This window comes from Erinaceus europaeus, chromosome X (genome assembly GCF_950295315.1).
Source record: "Erinaceus europaeus chromosome X, mEriEur2.1, whole genome shotgun sequence".
NCBI lineage: Eukaryota > Metazoa > Chordata > Mammalia > Eulipotyphla > Erinaceidae > Erinaceus > Erinaceus europaeus.
The window spans coordinates 74,385,206-74,405,621 of NC_080185.1; the positions used below are offsets into that span (position 1 = coordinate 74,385,206).

Consider the following 20,416-nt stretch of genomic DNA (forward strand, 5'->3'; position numbering starts at 1 on the left):
CACCCTGAACACACCCGATCTCATCTGATCTCGGGAGAAAACACACGTTCATACACTCCCTGCCCCGGGATGACTTTAGGAGTATGGTCTTTGCCTACTTTCTAGCCTTATTATCTCCTATTTATTCCCTGCTCTGGTTGATTCTTTTTTTTTTTTTCACAGCTATTCTGTACCTTCCCATGTTCTCTATCTGCATAGAATGCCCTGACACCTCTTGTTTTCCTGGAAAACTGCTCTTTCAAGACACAGATTAATTGTCATCTTCCTGGAGTTCTTCCTGCCTCTCATAGACAGAAGTAATTGCTCTTGCCTCTATTTTAATTGTATTTGTTTTTGCCTCTAGCATATTATATTATATTACAATATGTTAATTTGGCAGTCTCTGTCAGCCAAGTCTTCAAATGTCAGAAACCAAGTGTTTACTCCTGCATCCACTAAATATACAGTATGTACCCATCCATGGTAAGAAAGCATGCAGAACCCTCCCTTCTTGCCTGTTCTAATGTCTAGAGTTACATTCTTTGGTCAAGGTCCCATCTTCAAAGCCTGTAACATAGTTTCTCTTTCTTTTTATGTTCATTGTCCAGCCTCCTCCATGTCAAGTTTCCCTCTGTCTCCCTCATAAGGACACTTGTGATTACATTAAGAGCACATCCACATAATCCAGGATAATCTACCCCATGTTGAACATCCTTAATTTAATTGCATTTCAATATCTCTTTTGCTATATAATTCATAGGCTCTAGAGATTAAGAACGGGAAAAAATTTGGGGGGTACTACTGCTCAATCTCTATAAGTATCTGCTACTTCAGCTGTGTTCATCATTTTTTGTTTGTTTGTTTTTTGTTCACTTCCTACTATACTGTAAACTCCTTGAATAGAGAGTCCATCTTGCATGTCTGTGGACTGGGATCTAACTTTTCTACCAACTAGATCTTTCTTAACCCAGGCGCACTTTACCTACTTAACAATTGTTTAATGGATTGTATCTGGCTATCCAGATATCAAAAATCTTTCCTTTCTCTGCTTCAATAAGTATTTGTTGAATAAAACTAGTTCAAATTCTACTGTGACAAGATGTGTTTTGTATCATTCACAATCACTTACAAGGTATCTATTATAGGCTTACTGAGCATCTGGTTTTGCCTATAATAGATACCTCATACGTAATTGTGGGCTAAGAAAGATCTAGTTGTTAGAAAAGCTATGTCCCAACCCACCGATACTTCTAGGGGTGCAGGTTAAGGGATGCCTCATCTGCAAGGAACCTCAAGGGGTTATCTGGCCTCCCAGCAACTACAATCATTATCCCACCTTGACCTCCCTATCTATTATTGAAAGAATCTCGGTTTAGAATTCTACTGCTTCTGATTGCACACAACTTAATATAGAAAGCTCAGTACTTCCAGTGGCAACCAATTTGATAGCCAAGCATTATTTAAAAAATGTTTTTTTCAGATAACCTATATCTGTTTTAGAAGAAAAATTTCACACATCCTCAAACTGTGTCATAGGGATAAGAAAATATCAGTTGGGTGGGGGAGACAGCATAATGGTTATGTAAACAGACTCTCATGCCTGAGGCTCCTAAGTCCCAGGTTCAATCTCTTGCACCACCATAAGCCTGAGCTGAGCAGTACTCTGATGTTTCTCTCTCTCTCTCTCTCTCTCTCTCTCTCTCTGCATCTCTCTCAAAAATAAAATTAATAAATAACAAAAAAGGAAGAAAATATCAGTCAGCTCAAGGGCCCAGGTATAAGCTCTTAGTTACCACCTGTAGCAGAGAAGCTTCATGAGTGGTGAAGCAGTGCTGAGGGTACCTCTATTCCTTTATCCCTATCTCAAAATAAATAAATAAAATTTAAATTAAGAAATTATCAGTTATCACAGATGCAGGAAAAAACATAAGGGGAATTAAACATGCGGAGGTAGGAATGCATTAGACAATAAGATTCCCAAGGAGAGTTGTTGAAAGTTCAGAGCATATTCAGTAGCAGAGGGAAAAAGTTCATATGAACCAGTGGTAGGAAATAAGACTGGAAATTTAAAATAGAGCCTGACCCTTAAGGACCTTGTGTACTAAGAAGTGTTTGGACTTAATCCTGAAGGCAGTGGGGAACCAAAAAAAGATCATTAAGCAGGGAAATGACACAATCAGATTTTTATTTGACAAAAATAACTCTGGCTGCAGTGTGGAAGATTAATTCCAGAGGTGAGACTAGAATCAGGAAGACTGGTTAAAAGACTAGTGCATTCAGTCTAGGGGGTGATAATTGGGACAGTGGCAGAGGAAACAGGAAGGAGAGCCCAGAGGGAGAATTTATGAAGTAGAATGATTAGAGAGAAGAAGAAGGAATCATCACAACTACCTCTAAGTGTACCTGTTTGAAAAATGATACCCAAATACAGGTTGAATAATATATTAAGGGGAGTGATTATGAGTTAAGTGTCAGTCAAAGTATCTTTGAAGTGCCTGAAGGTAGAAAGAAGTCTGATAAATACTTGGGTTATATGAGTCTGGAGTACAGTAGAGTGGTCTGGGTGGAGAATGATATTTAGAAGTAACAGTTCTTAATTCAACAAATTGTTGAGTACCTATGTGTTTTATACACTGGAGGAAGTTCCTTAGGTTATGAAGATGACCAAGAGAGTCTACCCAGAAAAACATATGTAAAAACAAGTAATAAGAAGGCAGTATGGATACATAGCAGTAGAACTCTGCACAGGATGTTGTTAGAGGATCATTGAAGAAAATTGCCTAGTTTAAGGGAGATGAGGAACATTTCCTGGATTAGGTACTTTATCCACTGAATCTTGAGGATGTAAGAATTAACTGTGCTTACAAAAGAAAAAGTCCAGGACCAGATGGCTTTACAAACGAATTCTACAAAACCTTTAGGAAAAAGTTGATAATACTTCTACGTTTAAACCTCTTCCAAAAGATCAAAGACACAGGAATACTCCCTTCCACCTTCTTTGAAGCCAACATCACCCTGCTACCAAAAGCAGATAGGGACACAGAAAAAAGGGAAAACTACAGATTAATATATCTCATGAACATAGATGCTAAAATACTGAACAAAATCCTAGCCAAACTGATACAGCAGTGTATTAAAAAGATTGTTCATCACAGCCAAGTGGGATTTATCCCAGGAATACAAGGCTGGTTCAATATATGTAAAACAATCAATGTGATAATAGCAAAACCAAAAACCACATGATTATCTTATTAGATGCAGAAAAAGCCTTTGACAAAATCCAACATCCCTTCATGATCAAAACACTACAAAAATGAATGGAAAATTCCTTAAGACAGTAGAGTTCATATACAGCAAACCTACAGCCAACATCATACTCAGTGGAGAAAAACTAAAAGCATTCCCCCTCAGATCAAGATAGGAAAGACAGTGCTATCTTCAACCTAGTATTGGAAGTTCTTGCCATAGTAACCAGCCAAGAGAAAGGAATCAAAGGAATACAGATTGGAAGGGAAGAAGTCAAGCTTTCATTGTTTGCAGATGATAGGATAGTACATGTAGAAAATGATGGCATATGAGGACCTAGTGGGGGTTGAATTGTTATGTGAAAAATGGAATTGTTATGCATGTAAAAACTAATGTGTTTTGCTGTCAAATGTAAACCATTCATCACCCAATAAAGAAAATTTTAAAAAACCCTAAAGAATCCATCAAAATAGTTCTGGAAATCATTAGACAATATAGAAAGGTGTCAGGCTACAAAATTAATGCACAAAATTCAGTGGCATTCTTTTATGCAAACATTAAGTCAGAAGAGAAGCATATACAGGAATCACTCCCATTCACTATTGTAGCAAAATCAGTAAAATATCTAGGAATAAATCTAACCAATGAAGTGAATAATTTGTATACCAAGAACTCTGAGTCACTATTCAAGGAAGTAGAAGATGATACAAAGAAATGGAAAGATATCCCATGCTCATGGCTTGGAAGAATTAATATCATCAAAATGAATTTTTTACCCAGAGCCATATACAAATTTAATGCAATACTCATCAATGACCCACCAGTTTTCTTTAAGAGAATAGAACAAAAATTACAGCCTTTTATCTGGAACCAGAAAACACCTAGAATCACCAAAACAGTCTTGAGAAAAAGAAACAGAAATGGAGGCATCATACTCCCAGATCTCAAAGTATATTATAAGGCCATCATCATCAAAACTGGTACTGGAACAAAAATAGATACACAGACCAGTGGAACAGAATTTAAAGTGCAGAAATATACCCCCAAACCTATTGACATCTAATTTTTGATAAGGGGGTCCAGATGATAAAATGGAGGAAGGAAGGTCTCTTTAATAAATGGTTCTGGGGAAACTGGGTTGAAACATGTAGAAGAATGAAACTGAACCACTTTATCTCACTGGAAACAAAAATAAACTCCAAATGGATCAAGGAAATTGATATTTGATGAGAAACTATCAAATACTTAGAGGAAAATATTGGCAGAACCCTTTTCCACCTAAATCTCAAGAGCATCTTTGATGATACAAACCCAAATGCAAGGAAGACTAAAAAAAAAAAAAAAGTAATCCAGTGGGACTTCATCAAATTGAAAAGCTTCTGTACAACAAAAGAAACTGTCATCCAAACAGACTCCTCACAGAATGGGAGAAGATCTTTACATACCGTATGTCAGACAAGAGGCTAATAACCAAAATACATAAAGAACTCACCAAACTTAGCAACAAAAAAGCAAGTGACCCAATTCAAAGGAGAGGATATGAACAGAAGATTCACTACAGAAGAGATAGAGGAGGCCAACAGACATATGAAAAATTGCTCCAGATCATTGATTGTCAGAGAAATGCAAATGAAAACAATAATAAGATACCACTTCACCCCTGTGAGAATTTCATACATCAGAAATAACAACAACAAATGCTGGAGAGGTTGTGAAGAGTTTGTAGCTTATAGCAAATATAATTTATACTATAACAAGTACAGTTACTATAATATGATAGCATGCTAGTAGTTTTTTTATAATTTTTTAAAGATTTTATATATTTATTAATGAGAAAGATAGGAGGAGGGAGAAAGAACCAGACATCCCTCTGGCACATGTGCTGCCGGGGATCAAACTCAGGACCTCATGCTTGAGAGGCCAAAGCTTTATCACTGCGCCACCACCCGGACCACACTAATAGTTTTTAATTAAAATTTTAACCATTTCTGTACTAATGTGGTCAAATTTTATAGAAGTCCTATGGTCAGTAGGATGTTTGAGGAGCACCCACATGTTTTACCTTGTACGTCAGAAGTTATCCTAGATTTGCATTAGCCTAAGCCAGGAAATCTTATAATATTCCCTACATTTTCTGTTGTTATTGTTGCTGCCACTCCTGCTGGGCTTTACTGGGCTGACTTTTTCAGACAATCAGACAAGACAGATTTCCTTAGTGTTGTAGTGCTCTCATGTAATAGATTGAGGCCTTAGACCTTGGTCATACAGATGACTAGGCAGGTGGTCTCCTAAGTGAGGTATTTCATTGGCCTTCAAATCTGAATTTTTAAAGCAGAATCCCTTCTCTCTTCCCTGATTTGACAGAGGCTGCAATTAGTTCACTGAAGAGAATGGCATTTCCTCCTATCTGCATTTAATATAAACTCCAGTCATTTTGATGGGTTCTGTTACATAGTTTGGGGATGCAAGCTTATAAAAATCTTTCATTCTTGAGATACTTGTCTTGTGTTCCAGGATCAGGTACAAATACAAGCACAAGAACATATGTCTTTATTGGTATGCTTCTGAATTCTGCTTGTGAAGCCTCTGTTTTTTATCATCACATTGGGTTCGCTTGTTTTGCTTGCTATGTGTTCTGTTTGCATGTCCACTGTTGGTTGGGCACCCCCCTGCCTCTGGGATATTGGTTTGGTCTCCTCCCCCCACCCCCCACCTCTAGGATATTTGGTTTAGTCATCGCTGGTTCCCGCTTCTTTCTTCTCCCCGCCCCCATCATACATATTTCCTTGGTTCCTGACTCTGCCACCAGAGGAGAGAGATGAGGACAGAATTGGGTTGTGATTAGATTAGATTAGATTAGTTTGTTGAACCGCATCCCCGCTCGTGAATAAAGATTGAACTGCGTTCTCAGCTCAGCCATGAGTCTCTGGTCGTCTCAGTCTCCCACCCGCGAAGCCAGCCTGGCAAAAACGACATGTCTTAATTCTAGGTTAGCTATTCTCCCAGTGTATTTGTATTTTTCTCTTTATGTACAAAGGTTATATTTTTTTCCATGAGTTATATCTAAAATATTTTATTTTCTTATAGAGGAAGAGAGTACATTAGTTAATCAAGTATTTATGTCTAAACTATTAAGGTTTTTAAGTTTAGTAAATAAAAGCTTAAAATAAAAAATGATGTTTTTGACTAATCAGAATATTCCAGAAATGTTGCTATCACTTAGTGTTACAGTGTTTCTGTATTCTAGATTCTAATAGAATAAGATTCTTGGAGGTAACAGATATTGACTACATCTGAACTGAATCTGGGCTATACTCTAGGAAACTGTTTTAGGAAACTTGTTTGGTTTCTTCTTATTTACTTTTGTAAAAGCAGAATATATAAAAGAAAATTTGACAGGGCCAGATGGAGCACACACATTACCATATGTGAGGAACTCTGTTCAAGCACTACTTCCCCTCCCAAAGGAGGGAAGTTTCATGGGAGATAGATCAGTTTTGCTCTGTCTGTCTGTCTCTGTCGGTATCTATCTATCTATCTATCTATCTATCATCTATCTACCCATCCATCTATCTATCCATCTATCTACCTATCTATCATCTATCTATCTATCTATATCTCTATCTCAGAAAGAATGGCTGAAAAAAAAGAAAGAAAAATAAAAATTGCCTCTTGGAGCAGTGCAGATATTGAGCAGGCATTGATTCTGATAGTACTGGTGGTAAATAAAGAAATAAGAAAATTTCAGTAGTTGGTGAAGTTTAATTAATCTATACTAAAAAAACACTTTAGAAAAATTCTATCGATGCCATCTGAGAAAAAATTCAGGAAAATAAGACCTGGTACTCCCAAAGGAAATGAGTGAATTTAGTTTATTGTGACCTCTCTGTTCAGTTTATTGTCTGGTTGAATCAATCTTCCAGCAATTTTCAGAAACCTATCACTTAGACTCTCATTACACAAATGTTAGGTTCTGTCTATAAACTATGTAAGATTTTTAGTAGTAAAGAGAACTACTTTATAGATTTTTCCATTAGTTTACCTTGCAAAATATGATTATCCAAAAGGAAATATGATCTTTGTATTCTAAAATTGCCCATATGATGCTTTTCTCCTTGATAAATTCATTGTAAGTTTTCTTGATTCATTTTCATGCAAACATTACATTATTTCTATTCTGCCAAGTCTTCATTTGTCTTCAATGAAGTGTCTGCTTATCGTGCCAAATGGTGTGGAGAGAATGAGAACTGTGTAGAATTATGTTGCTGTCACATTATTTTATTTCCTGGATAGCATTATTGGTTTTTGTCACAAAGTTAATAGATTTGTTTCTATTAATAAGTAAGGCCTTTTTGACCTAATCCTTTTTCGCACTTATCCTTGTATGAACTCTAAATTCAAAAAGTGATATGTTAGTAACTAAATTGGGTTGATAGAGGAAAGGACCACCACAAAGCTAATTTGTGCAAATTTGACCTGGGGTTATTTATTTGCCCTTAAAAAGTTTTTTTTTTAAAAAAAAAAGTTACTGAATTAAAAAAAAAAGTATTCCAAATACAACTAACCTGAAGGTTGAAATAATTAAAATACATGGTGTTTTTTTTTTTTAAGATTCATTTACATATCAACTTGCATTTGATCTCCAGTAGTTACAGGTGCCAGAGAAAAAGAGAGGAGATATCAGAGCATCATTCTGGCACATTTGATATTGGGGAATAAAACTCGGGACCTCATGTTTTTAAAAGTCCAACACTTCAGCCACTATGACACCTCCTAGCATCAGTTTGTGGGCTTTTTAGGAGAACTGTGGAGAAAGCAAGTCTCTACTGGAAGGATCTGTGCTGGCACATTTCTTAAAGCAGGGAGTTCTTTAATTCAAATCAGAAAATAGCAGAGGGGTGAGAGGCAAACAGTAAAATGGCAAAGTGGTAAATGGAGAAATACAAGTAAAGAGGTAAGAGAAAATGATAGGGAGTCGGGCTGGTAGCCAGCAGGTTAAGCGTAAGTGGCACAAAGCACAAGGACTGCCGTACCTGGCTTTCCATCTGCAGAGGAGTCGCTTCACAGACGATAAAGCAGGTCTGTAGGTGTCTATCTTTCTCTCCCCTTCTCTGTCTTTCCCTCCTCTCTCCTCTGTCCTATCCAACAATGATGACATAAATAACAACAACAATAACTACAACAATAAAAAATAACAAGGGCAACAAAAGGGAAAATAAATAAATATTTAAAAATATAAAAAAAGAGAAAATGACAAAATATACGGATTTCACAATCATTACGAAACTGAATGGTGAAGTCAGTAGACATAAGAGAGACGTGGAGGAAATGACAAGGAAGAGAAATGACAGTGACTGTAGAAAGAGTAATATCAAAACTGCCTTGCATCAGTTGCTTCCTAACTTTTTGCAGCTGTTTCATCTCCCTATATTTTAGTTTCCTCTTCTATAAAGTGGAAATAGTACCTACCTCAAAGGATTATTGTCAACATTGATTGATTTAACATACTAAAGGCACCTAGCATAGGTTCTAGCACAGGGTAATCACTCAATGAATGTTGTCTATTATTTTCATTATATCCCAAAAACAGAGGAAAGTCAAATCATACTATCAGCTGGTTCCAAAATATCTGTAATGGAAGTCAAGGATTATAAGAGTTATGCTGTGGTCCTGAAGGTGGCACAGTGGATAAAGCATTGGGTTATCAAGCAGGAGGTCCTGAGTTCAATCCCTGGCAGCACATGTACCAGCGTGATATCTGGTTCTTTCTCTCTCTCTTCCTATCTTCCTCATTAATAAAATAAATAAAATCTTAAAAAAGAGTTATGCTAACAGTAAAAGAGAAATATATCAGAGTAAGTCTCTTAACGATTCATGTAAGAAAGCACTGGAGGGGCCAGATGGTGGCACACCTGATTAAGAACACACATTACAGTGCACAAGGCCCTAGGTTCAAGCCCCTGGTCCCTACCTACAGGGGAGAAAGCTTCACCAGTGGTGAAGCAGGGCTGCAGTTGTCTCACTGTCTCTCTCCCTCTTCCCTCTCAATTTCTGTCTCTACTCAAGAATAAATAAATACATATATATATTTAAAAAAAAAAACAAGCACTGGAAATCTGTCATGCTAACTTTTGATACCAAGACTGAATAAGAAAAGTCAGATGATTATTGCAAAATCTTTGCCAGCACAACTAAACTGTTTAACAGTGTTGGTATCTGGCTCTGCCTGATGTTTTACATAAGTGTCATGATGATTTAGTCCAAGAGTCCCTAATTTCTGGACCTAGGAACATAAACCAGCAAAATAATATGAGCAAATGTAGTTGACTAAGCCCTGTGCTTTCTCTTTCACTTCCTCTCTTTTTGTCATCACCAGGGCTTTACTTCTCTGGACTAACTTTTTCAGTTAGAAGAAGGAAGAGAGGAAAAGAGAGACCATAGCACCATAACTTCCTTCAGTGAAGAGGAAATGCATGACAAAGCATTAACACTTTGTCAGCCCTGTTCTTTCTCTTAAAGATGAACTTTGTGGTTTACAGTTTGCCAGTACATTTTTATAAACTAGATGTTTCTGGTAAAGAAAAAAGCTTCTTAGTTACAAAGCTACAGACACATTTCTCAAAGTTTTCAGAAATGTGTTTGCTGAACCTGGTTCTATTCGCTGAATACATTAGCGCTAATAGCAGGAAAGACAAACTGCTCTGAGCAATTGAGGAAATTAATTTTTTGTTGTTCATTTTTTCATCTTATTGTTTGTTTTTCTAATGTTTAAATAGAAACAGAGAGAATTTGAGAGGGAGAGAAAGGGAGAGAGAGAGAGAAAGAGAGAGAGAGAGAGATACCTGCAGCTTCCCCCATAGGTGGTATCTAGGGGCATGAACCCAGGTTCTTGTCCACTGTATTAAGTACGCTTTACAAGGTGAGCCACCACTCCATACCTATTTGTTTTTGCTAGTGATTTAAAAGATTATTTTTAAAAAATCCATGTGTGTTTTCAAAAAGCATTTATTTATTTTGGATGGAAACAGAAACTGAAGGGGAAGGAGAGAGGGAGAGATAGAGACACCTATAGCACTGTTTCACTGCTTACCAAGTTTTACTCCTGCAGTTGGGGACTGGAGGACTGAACCTAGGTTCTTGCACATTGTAATGTGTGCACTCAACCAAGTGTGCCACCGACAACCCAGTGACGTACAAGATTATAAAATAACAGGGGTGGGGCCAGATGGTGGCATACATGTTTGAGCGCACATGTTAGAATACTCAAAGATTCAGGCTCAAGCTGCTAGTCCCCATCTGCAGAGGGAAAACTTCGTAAGTAGTGAAGCAGTACTACAGGTGTGTCTCTTCCTCTCTCCCTTTGTCTCCCCATCTCATCAATTTTTCTGTCTCTATCCAATAAATAAACAAAATATAAAAACATAACAGAGATGTAGTTCCACGTTACACCCACTACCAAAGCTCTCTCTACCCCCCCATGATAACCAGTGTAATTCTCTCAAAATCAGTAGGCTAATGTTTGTGTTTTTTTTTTCTTTGCAAGTTCATGGGATTTCATTGTTTATTTTCCACCTCTGAGTGAAACCATCTGGAAACCTCCTTACTTACTTCACTAAGCATAGTCACCTTCAGTTCTGTCCATTTTTGTTCCAAAGGATACATACAATATCACCAGTGTTTTGTTTTGTGCTGTGTTATGTTATGTTATGTTGTTATGTTATTGGGGGAGCTAGTGGTTTACAGTATATTTTTTAGCACATAGGCATAGCCTGTCTTAGTCCCCTTGATTACTGTCTAGGAGCTACACCAAGATCCCAATGTCCCTTTATTCTTCTCCTTTCTGCCCTACTGAGTCCTTTGCTTTAGTGTGATATACCACACCCAGTCCAAACTTTACCTTATCTTTTCCCTTACTGTCCTTTATTTTTAAGTTCTACCTATAAGTAAGATCATTGAGTACTGGTCTTTCTCTTTCTGGTTTGTCTCACTCAACATGATGCCTTTGAGTTTTCACTATATATTGCAAAGGAGCTGACCTCATAGTTTTTAATAGCTGCAGAGTACTCCATTGTGTATGTGTACCACACTTTCTTACCTACTCACCTGTCGTTGGGCATCTAGGTTGCTTCTAAGTTTGGGCTACAAACTGTGCTGCTGTGAACATTGGTGTGCATAGGTCTTTTCAGGTAGGTGTTTTTGTTTGCCCTGGATAAATCCCTAGGAGAGAGATTGCTGGATCATGAAGTAGGTCTATTTCTAGAGTTCTAATTTATCTCCAGACTTTTTCCCCATAAGGGTTGGACCAATTTACATTCCCACCAGCAATGTAGGAGAGTCCCTTTCCCCAACCGACTTCCCAACAGCTGGCATTCCTCTCTCTTTCCTTTTTTCTTTCCTTCCTTCCTTTCCCATCAGGGTTATAGCTGGGGCTCAGTGCCCACACTACGAATCCACCATTCCTAGCAGCCTTTTTTTCTCCATTTTTTTCTGTTTTATTTGATAGGACAGAGAGAAATTGAGAAAGGGAGAAATATAGAGAGGGAGAAAAATAGAGACCTGCAGGCCTGCTTCACCTCTCGTGAAGCATCCCCTCTGCAGGTGGGGAGTGGGGGCTCGAATCCAGGTCCTTTTGCCTGGTGATAGATGCAATTAACCAGGTGCACCACCACCCATCCCTATTTCCATCTTTTATAATGCATGACATTCTCAGAGGTAAAGTGGTATCTCATTGTTGTCCTTATTAGCATTTCCATGATCACCAGTGCCATTGAACATTATTTATATGTCTGTTGGCCTTTTGTATCTCTTCTTTTGGGGAATATTTTGCCCATCTCTCTCCTCCGAACCCACCTATCTTTTATCCGCTTTTCCTACTTTTTCCCATGCCCCCCAACCTTGCCACATGGCACACGTATCTAGTACCCTGCAGGCCTGCCCCCAACCATCCTCTGATGGCAGGTAGGCAAGTAGCTGGCCTGGCAGGTTCCTGCTATCTCCCCACCCCCGTCTCTCCCATTTTTCAGTTGGGTTGTCTTTTTTTGTGTGTGTTTTGTGGTGAGTTCTCTGTCCAACAGTATCATCTCTTCTCATTGCAGACTAGAACTCCACAGAATATATATATTATTTTCTTTCTTTTTTTTTTTTTTTACCAGAGCACTGTTCAACTCTGGCTTATGTTAGTGTGGGGGAATTCAACCTGGGACTTTTGAATCTCAGTCAAGAGTCTCTCCGTATAACCATTATGCTATCTATCTCGCTCTATAGCTTCTTTTCCTCAAATAATTATTAAAAAATTTTTATTGATTGATTTATGTGTTGGATAGAGACCATCAGAAATCGAGAGGGAAGGGGGTGATATAGAAGGAAAGAGACAGAGACACCTGCAACACTGTTTCATGACTCTCAAAGCTTTCCTCCTGGAGATGGGGACTGGAGGCTCAAACCCAGATCCTTGTGCATTGTAACGTGTGTGCTCAACCAAGTGCACCACCACCTGGCCCCACTCCATAACTTCTTTATCCAGTCATCTTTTTTGGGGGGCATTTAGGTTGCTTCCAAACTTTGACTATAATGCAGCGATAAACATGGGAGGTGCTTATGTGCCTTTGGATTAGTGTTATCCTGTCTTTTTGATAAATGCTTAAGAGTGGTATTACTAGATCATAAGATATTTCCATTTTTGTTTGTTTAAGGATTCTCCAGGGGGCTGAACGATAACATAGCGGGTTAAGAGCACAAAGCACAAGGACCAGCGTAAGGATGCCGGTTCGAGCCCCCAGCTCCCCACCTGAAAAGGGGTTGCTTCACAAGCAGTGAAGCACATCTGCAGGTGTCTTTCTCCCCTCTGTCTTCCCCTTCTCACTCCATTTCTCTCTGTCCTATCCAACAACAACAGCAATAACAATAAGGGCAACAAAATGGGGAAAAATGTCCTCCAAGAGTAGATTTGTAGTGTAGGCACCGAGCCTCAGCAATAACCCCAGAGGCAAACAACAACAACAAAAACCAAAAGGATTCTCCATGGCATACAATTTTTCCAAAGGTCCTTCACCAATATGCATTCCCACCAGCAGTGTAACAGAGCTCCATTTTCTCCATGTCCTTGCCAACACTTAACATTTCCTGTTTCATTGGTGTAAGTCAGTCTCACAAGTGTGAGGTAGAATCTCAATGTGGTTTTAATTTGAATTTTTCTAATGATAAGTGAAATGGAACATTGAGGAAATTATTTTTATTCAGCTGTTTATGATCAGAAAAAATTTAATTAGATGGCATATCTCAGAGAAAAGGAAGGTGCCTGGGGTTTTATAGAGGCAAGTAAACAAGGGAAGTCATCTGTGTGCCTTATGAAAGCTGTGAGGAAGGATGGAAATGGTTCTTATCTCAGTAGTAATAAGCCAGGGTACGATGGTCCCTTGCAATTAGTCATTTTATACAAAAAAAAAAAAAAAAGATAGAAGAAGTATTTCTTAACTTTCTGGGAAGCAGAGGGTTTACATACATTTTAACATTATCATTGCTCTCTTTTGTTCAAGATGAATATAATACATTGATGATCACTCTGGAGGCAATCGATCGTAAAATTACTGAGTATGATAAAACAGGGTCTAGGAAATAGAGTCATGTGTCACATTATGTTTTAGTCACTTATGAACCATATATGATAGTGGTCCCAATAGACCCTACTTTATATTGTAGGCATATAGCAGCCTATGCCATCTAAGTTTATATAATTAAACTCTGACATTTACATACAACTCAATCATCTAGTGATGCTGTTTCTCAGAATGTTAAGAGATACAGGACTATAGATTCTTGAGAACTCTTATTAGTATGGTTCCTTAAAACCAATCGAAAATCACTTGACAGGTGGTGGTAAAAGTCAGTTTAGTATCTCAGAAATGAGGCAACTTAAAACAGAAATGATTCCCACATTTATGGACATCTAATTTTTGACAAGGGGGCCCAAACGATTAAATGGAGAAAGGAGAGTCTCTTCAACAAGTGATTTTGGGAAAATTGGGTTGAAACATGCAGAACAATGAAACTGAACTACTAGATTTCACTAAACACAAAAGTAAACTCCACATGGATCAAGAACTTGGATGTTAGACCAGAAATTATCAAATACTTAGAGAAGAGGTCAAGTGGTGGCTCATCCGGTTAACCATAGGCATTACATGCACAAGGACACAGGTTCAAGCCTTTGGCCCCTACCTGCAGGGGGAAAGCTTCACAAGTGGTGAAGCAGGGCTGCAGGTATCTCTATATCTCTTTCCATCCCTGTCTCCCTTACCTCCTCAATTTATGTCTCTATCCATTAATAAGTAAAGAAAATATTTTTAAAAAACAAATACTTAGAGAAAAATATTAACAGAACTACTTTCTATCTAAGTTTTATAGGCATCTTCAAAGTTACAAATCTAATTGCAAGGAAGACTAAAACCAAAGTAATCCAATGGTAGTATATCAAATTGAAAAACTTCTGTATAGCAAAAGAAACTACCATCCAAACAAAGAGACTCCTTACAGATGGGAGAAGATCTTTACATGCCGTATATCAGACAAAAGTCTAATAGCCAAATATATAAAGAGCTTCCTAGGAGACTTCTGGAAGTGCAGCTATAAAGTAACAGCAGAATCACTTCACTTTCTCCCATCAACTATAAAAACAAACAAAAAAAATAAACTGAAAACTCAACAAAATACAACCAGGATTTCTTCAGAAACTCACCAAGCCATAGGTGAATACAGACACATGTGGCTCACAGACAGAAAATGGGTGAGGAGTGATTCTCAGAACTCAAAACATCATGCTCATTACTGGCTGGTGCCAAATTGGGAGTTACCCCGTAGAGCACATGCCAGTGGCAGGAAAATAAATCTGGGTGCTAGACCTATAATCTTAGGGGGCAACAATGTATTGAACTACCCACAAGAACCCACTAGTGTTTAAGGAAACAATCTGGGTGAAGTTGAAGCCCTCTAACTGGCTCAGGCTCCCACAACCAGGTAGAAAAATAAATCCCTGCCAAATTCTGGTGGCATGGGTAGAGATTAACTGCTAAATCACAGCACTCTGGGACTGAGTTAAACCAACAACAGCTGTTAAAAAGAAACAAACTTAAAACTCACCAATTTACAATTGTGATTTCTCAAGTAACTCACTTAGCCACAAGGGGGTACAGGCAGCCTGATCAGGAGTGAAGGAAAAGGTCTCAAACTTAAGAAGCCATGCTCAATGGCAGCAGGCACCATTTTGATACTTGCAAAAACAGATCACATGGTGAGAGGAAGGAAGGCAGGGTTTTTGGGGGGGTCATAAATATTGCTTTTTCTTTAAAAACTAAAAAGAAAGGAGTTCTCCAAGGCTGTAAACTGCCTCCCCCCATACACACACCAGAAAGATAGAACAACATCAAGGAGAACCTATACTAATATCAAAGACACTAAATTTGCCTGGTGACACAGGATAAAATACCCCCTACCCTACCAAAATATATAAACAGGAAACGCCAACATCTTAGCCACAGCACCTCCTGCTGTCACAACAAAAGCAACACTAAATGCAGAAACTGGGAAATATGCAAGCAGCAATGATAGAAACCCCAAATGACGAGACAGACACAGTCCTAGAAAAAAATGACAGAAAAAGTTCAAAGAACTCATTATGAAATCAACTTAAGAAACTAAAGATTTAAGAACTCAGCAATTTTTTTTACCAAAGTATATATAAAAAAAAAACCCAAACAGAACTGCAGAGTATAAAGGACACTTTGAATGCAGATCAGGCTGCAGCAAGAAGCCTCAGAAGTAGACTAAATAAGGTGGAGGAGAGAATATCAACACTAGAAGACACAACCACCACACTCTGTGAATTTAAAACTGTTGGAGAGGGAAAGTTTAGGTAAAATGAAGCACTTCTCTGTGAAATAGCAGACTTCTCAAGAAAGTTCAACATCAGAGTTAGTGGGATCCCTGAAGAAGAACAGAGGGAAAGAGAAATAGAGAACATATTCAAAGAAATTATAGCAGAAATTTTTCCATGCCTGAGCAGTGTTCAAAATATAGAAATACAGAAGGGTAAATGAACACATAAATTCTTGAATCCAAAATGACACACACCAAGACACATCATTATAAAATTTTCAAAAGCCAAGTATAAATATGAAATATTTCAGGCTGTATGGGGAAGGAAGAAACTCACATACAGAGGCAAAACCATCAGGATTTCATCAGACTTCTCATCACAAATCCAAGAGGCAAAGAGGGAGTGGAATGGCATATTCAGAATATTAAAAGATAAGAATTACCAGCCACAAATTCTGTATCCTGCTAAATTATCCTTCAAATAAGAGTAAGAAGTAAAAACCCTTTTCAAACATTCAGAAACTGAAGGAATTTGCCACTACCAGCCCTCCCTTGCAAAAATTTCTGAGAGGAGTCCAACATGAAAAAAGAGGCAACAGAATCCCAACTTTTAATGTCATGATCAGTATTAGACTAGAGCCAGAAATACAACAGGGAAAAAGACACAAGAAAGGGGAGAGCAAAATAGAGTGATACAGTCCAATTTTTGTGAACTAAGGCCAACTTAAAAAAGACTTCTGTGGATATTGTAAGTTAAACACAATATTCGTGATAACCACAAAGCAAAATAAAGCTTCTACACATCAAAAGCAAACTACAGAAAGATAACCAGGAAGCACAATAAATGGGAGAAAATATTCACACATCACACATCAGATAAATGACTGATATAAAAATCTATACAGATTGGTACAGATCTACAAAAGAAGCAAAAATAACCCAATAAAAAGTGGGCCAAAGCACTGAACAGCCAATTTTCTAAAGAAGATATGCACATGGTACACAGGCTGAGGGAAAAAATACTTCACTTGTCAGTAGAGTCCGTTTATCTTGTCCATCTCCAAAACTCTCTCCCTTTACACTGTCTGAACTGGAAGACGCTTTGAAGAGGGTTAAACCAGGAACGGCTGCTGGCTATGATAACATCACCCCAGAACTCATTCTTAACTTGGGCCCCGCGGCAAAGAAGTGGCTCACTACATTCCTGTCCCACATCTTGGAATCCGAATCTATGCCCAAAATTTGGCGTCATGCGAAGATAATAGCAGTTTTGAAACCAAAGAAAGACCCAACACTGGCCGCCAGCTATAGACCAATTTCTCTCCTCTCCATGTGTTACAAACTCCTTGAGAGGCTGCTTCTGTCACGTATTTCTCCTCTTACAGAGAAATTCCTATCACCCGCCCAAGCTGGTTTCCGCCCAGGAAGATCTACCTGCGAACAAGTCCTGGCCCTCTCAACTTACATTGAAAATGGATTCCAGAAGAATTTAAAGATGGGTGCTGTCTTTGTTGATCTCACAGCAGCCTATGACACGGTCTGGCACCGTGGTCTCCTGGTCAAGATCTCAAGATGCCTGCCTCCATGGGTGGCCAACACTATATCGTTTCTTCTCCAAAACAGAAGATTCCGGGTACATCTGGGTGACAAGTCTAGCAGATGGAGACTTGTCTCAAGTGGCCTCCCCCAGGGCTCTGTTCTGGCTCCTACGCTATTTAATATTTACATCAATGACCTTCCAGAAACTTCCTCAAGGAAGTTCATCTACACCGATGACATCTGCTGTGCAACTCAGGCATCAAAGTTTGACATCCTTGAGGAAACACTCATGAAAGACATGTCTCTGTTATCTGATTACTGTTAAAAATGGCGACTAATCCCTAGCACTGCAAAAACGGTATCATCTGTTTTCCATCTACACTATGCCTCGGCCTCGCGTGAGCTTAATGTGCAGCTTGACGATACGAGAATCCGGCATGAAGCCCAGCCAGTCTATCTTGGCGTTACTCTCAATCGCACTCTGTCATTTCACGAACATCTCATAAAAACTGCAGCAAAGGTGGGCGCGAGGAATAACATCATTGCAAGACTGGCCAGCTCCTCATGGGGCGCGAGTGCTTCCACACTACGATCATCTCTGGCATTATGCTATTCCACTGCAGAATACTGTACCCCAGTATGGTTCCGTAGCCCCCATGTCCACTTGGTCGATTCCAAATTATATTCCTCCATGAGGATAATTTCTGGAACCATCCATTCCACCCTGGTTCCATGGCTGCCAGTTCTTAGCAACATCGCCCCGCCAGATATTCGTCGGGATGCGGCATCATCTAAGTACATTTCCCGTGTCTATGCTCGACCGGACCTGCCAATATACGTGGATATCTTCGCCCACCCTGTCCAACGCTTGACGTCTCGTCATCCAATCTGGTCCCCTACGCCTACACTGAACTTCTCTGTTCCAGACTCTTGGAAACAGAGTTGGCAGTCAGCTGAGGTAAAGAACAAACACCTCATCACAGACCCCTGCAAGCGTCAACCTGGCTTTGACCTAGCACGTTATGATTGGGCTCTCCTCAATCGCTATCGAACAGGCCATGGCCGGTGCGCCGCTATGTTCCATCGCTGGGGAGCCAGAGATGACCCGAACTGCCCCTGCAGCTCCAGACAGACTATGACCCACATAGTCAACGACTGCCACCTCTCCAGATTCAAAGGAGGTCTCGAAACTTTACATCAGGCTCAACCTGATGCTGTTGACTGGCTACGGAAGAAGGGCAAACGCTAGAAGAAGAAGTAGAGAAATGCAAATTAAAACTACACTGAGATATCATTTCACCTTAGAGAATGGCTTAGATTAACAAACCAGGTGTTGAAGAAGTTTTGACAAAAAAAAAAAAAAAAGGAACTTTGCTACACTGATGATGAGAATGCAAACTAGTGGAGACCCACTGGAAGACTGTATGGACAGTGCTTAAACAAACAGAAATGGAACTACCTTATAATCCAGCAATACGACTCTTAGGCATTTATCCCGTGAACACTCAAATACTAATTAGAAGGGACATATACACCCCTATGTTTATAGCTGCACTATTCATAATAGCCAAAGAGTGGAAGCAGCCTAAATGCCTATCAACAGATAACTGGTTAACAAAGTTATGGGATTTATATTCTATGGAATATTACTCTGCAATAAAAAGATGATATTGTGTCCTTTGGTACAAAATAGAACTGGAGATGATTATGTTTAGTGAGGTAAGTAAAGAGATGAAAGACAACTACCAGAATGTTTCACTCATATGTGGAATCTAGAGTTCTGATTTGCATGAAGTTGCCACCTCCCCAAAAAATTCCTAACAAGGGCTTGGCTGGTGGCACACCTGGTTGAGTGCACATGTTACAATGCACAAAGACCAGAGTTTGAGCCCCTGGACTCCACCTGCAGGGGGAATGCTTTGTGAGTGGTGAAGTAGCAGTGTATATACACTATCCAGCTATTAAAAATGATGAATTCACCTTCTTGACCTCATCTTGGATGGAGCTTGGAAAAAAATCACATTAAATGAGATAAGCCAGAAAGAGAAGGATGAATATAGTATGATCTCACTCATAGACAGAATTTGAGAATTAAGAACAGAAGGGGAAACACAAAGCAGAATTTGGACTTGGTTTGGTGTATTGCACCAAAGTAAAGGACTGGGGTGGGGGGGCTTTTAAGTCCTGGTGCACAATGGTAAAGGAGAAACTAGGCAGGTGGTTATAATGTTTTGCAAAAAAAGCTTTGAAATGTCACACATGTACCAACAGCTGTATTTACTGTTGACTGTAAAACGTTAACCCTCCCAATAAAAATTATAAAAGCAGAAACAATTTTTAAAAGGCATTAATATAGCAAGTTATATTACAGTGTCCAGGATTGAACCATAAATGTAACTGGTACAGTAGATTCCAGGACTTTAGTAGAGGGAATCTTTTGATTTTATAGTACCACTTATAGTTAGTATACCAGTACTCTTTGTGAAATTATCCACAGCCTTGTTTATTTATCATATGAGGATGTATATGAAAAAAGCATTTCTCCAGACTTTCTTAGTAGTGATGGCTATTTTTTAAAGGAGAATTCTAGTGATGTGTGGCTTGTTATAGTTAGAATTTGTTATAGACAAATTTTAGTTATAGAATTTGTTATAGACAAATTCTTCCAGGCTTATAGCAAGTTATTGTGCTTTTCCTTTTGTCCTGCTTCAGATTCTTGTGAAGAGAGCAAACTGTGTGGCAGCCTAGGGTCCCAACTGGATCTTGAACAGCCAGGCTTTAG

The 20,416-nt window shown here is 38.8% G+C and overlaps 1 protein-coding gene across 9 annotated transcripts in view; it reads left to right on the forward strand.

The window, feature by feature from the left end:
- Positions 1–20,416, forward strand: part of HDAC8 (histone deacetylase 8) — a 340,920-nt gene that overhangs the window by 65,308 nt on the left and 255,196 nt on the right. The gene's annotated exons all lie outside the window — the stretch shown is intronic.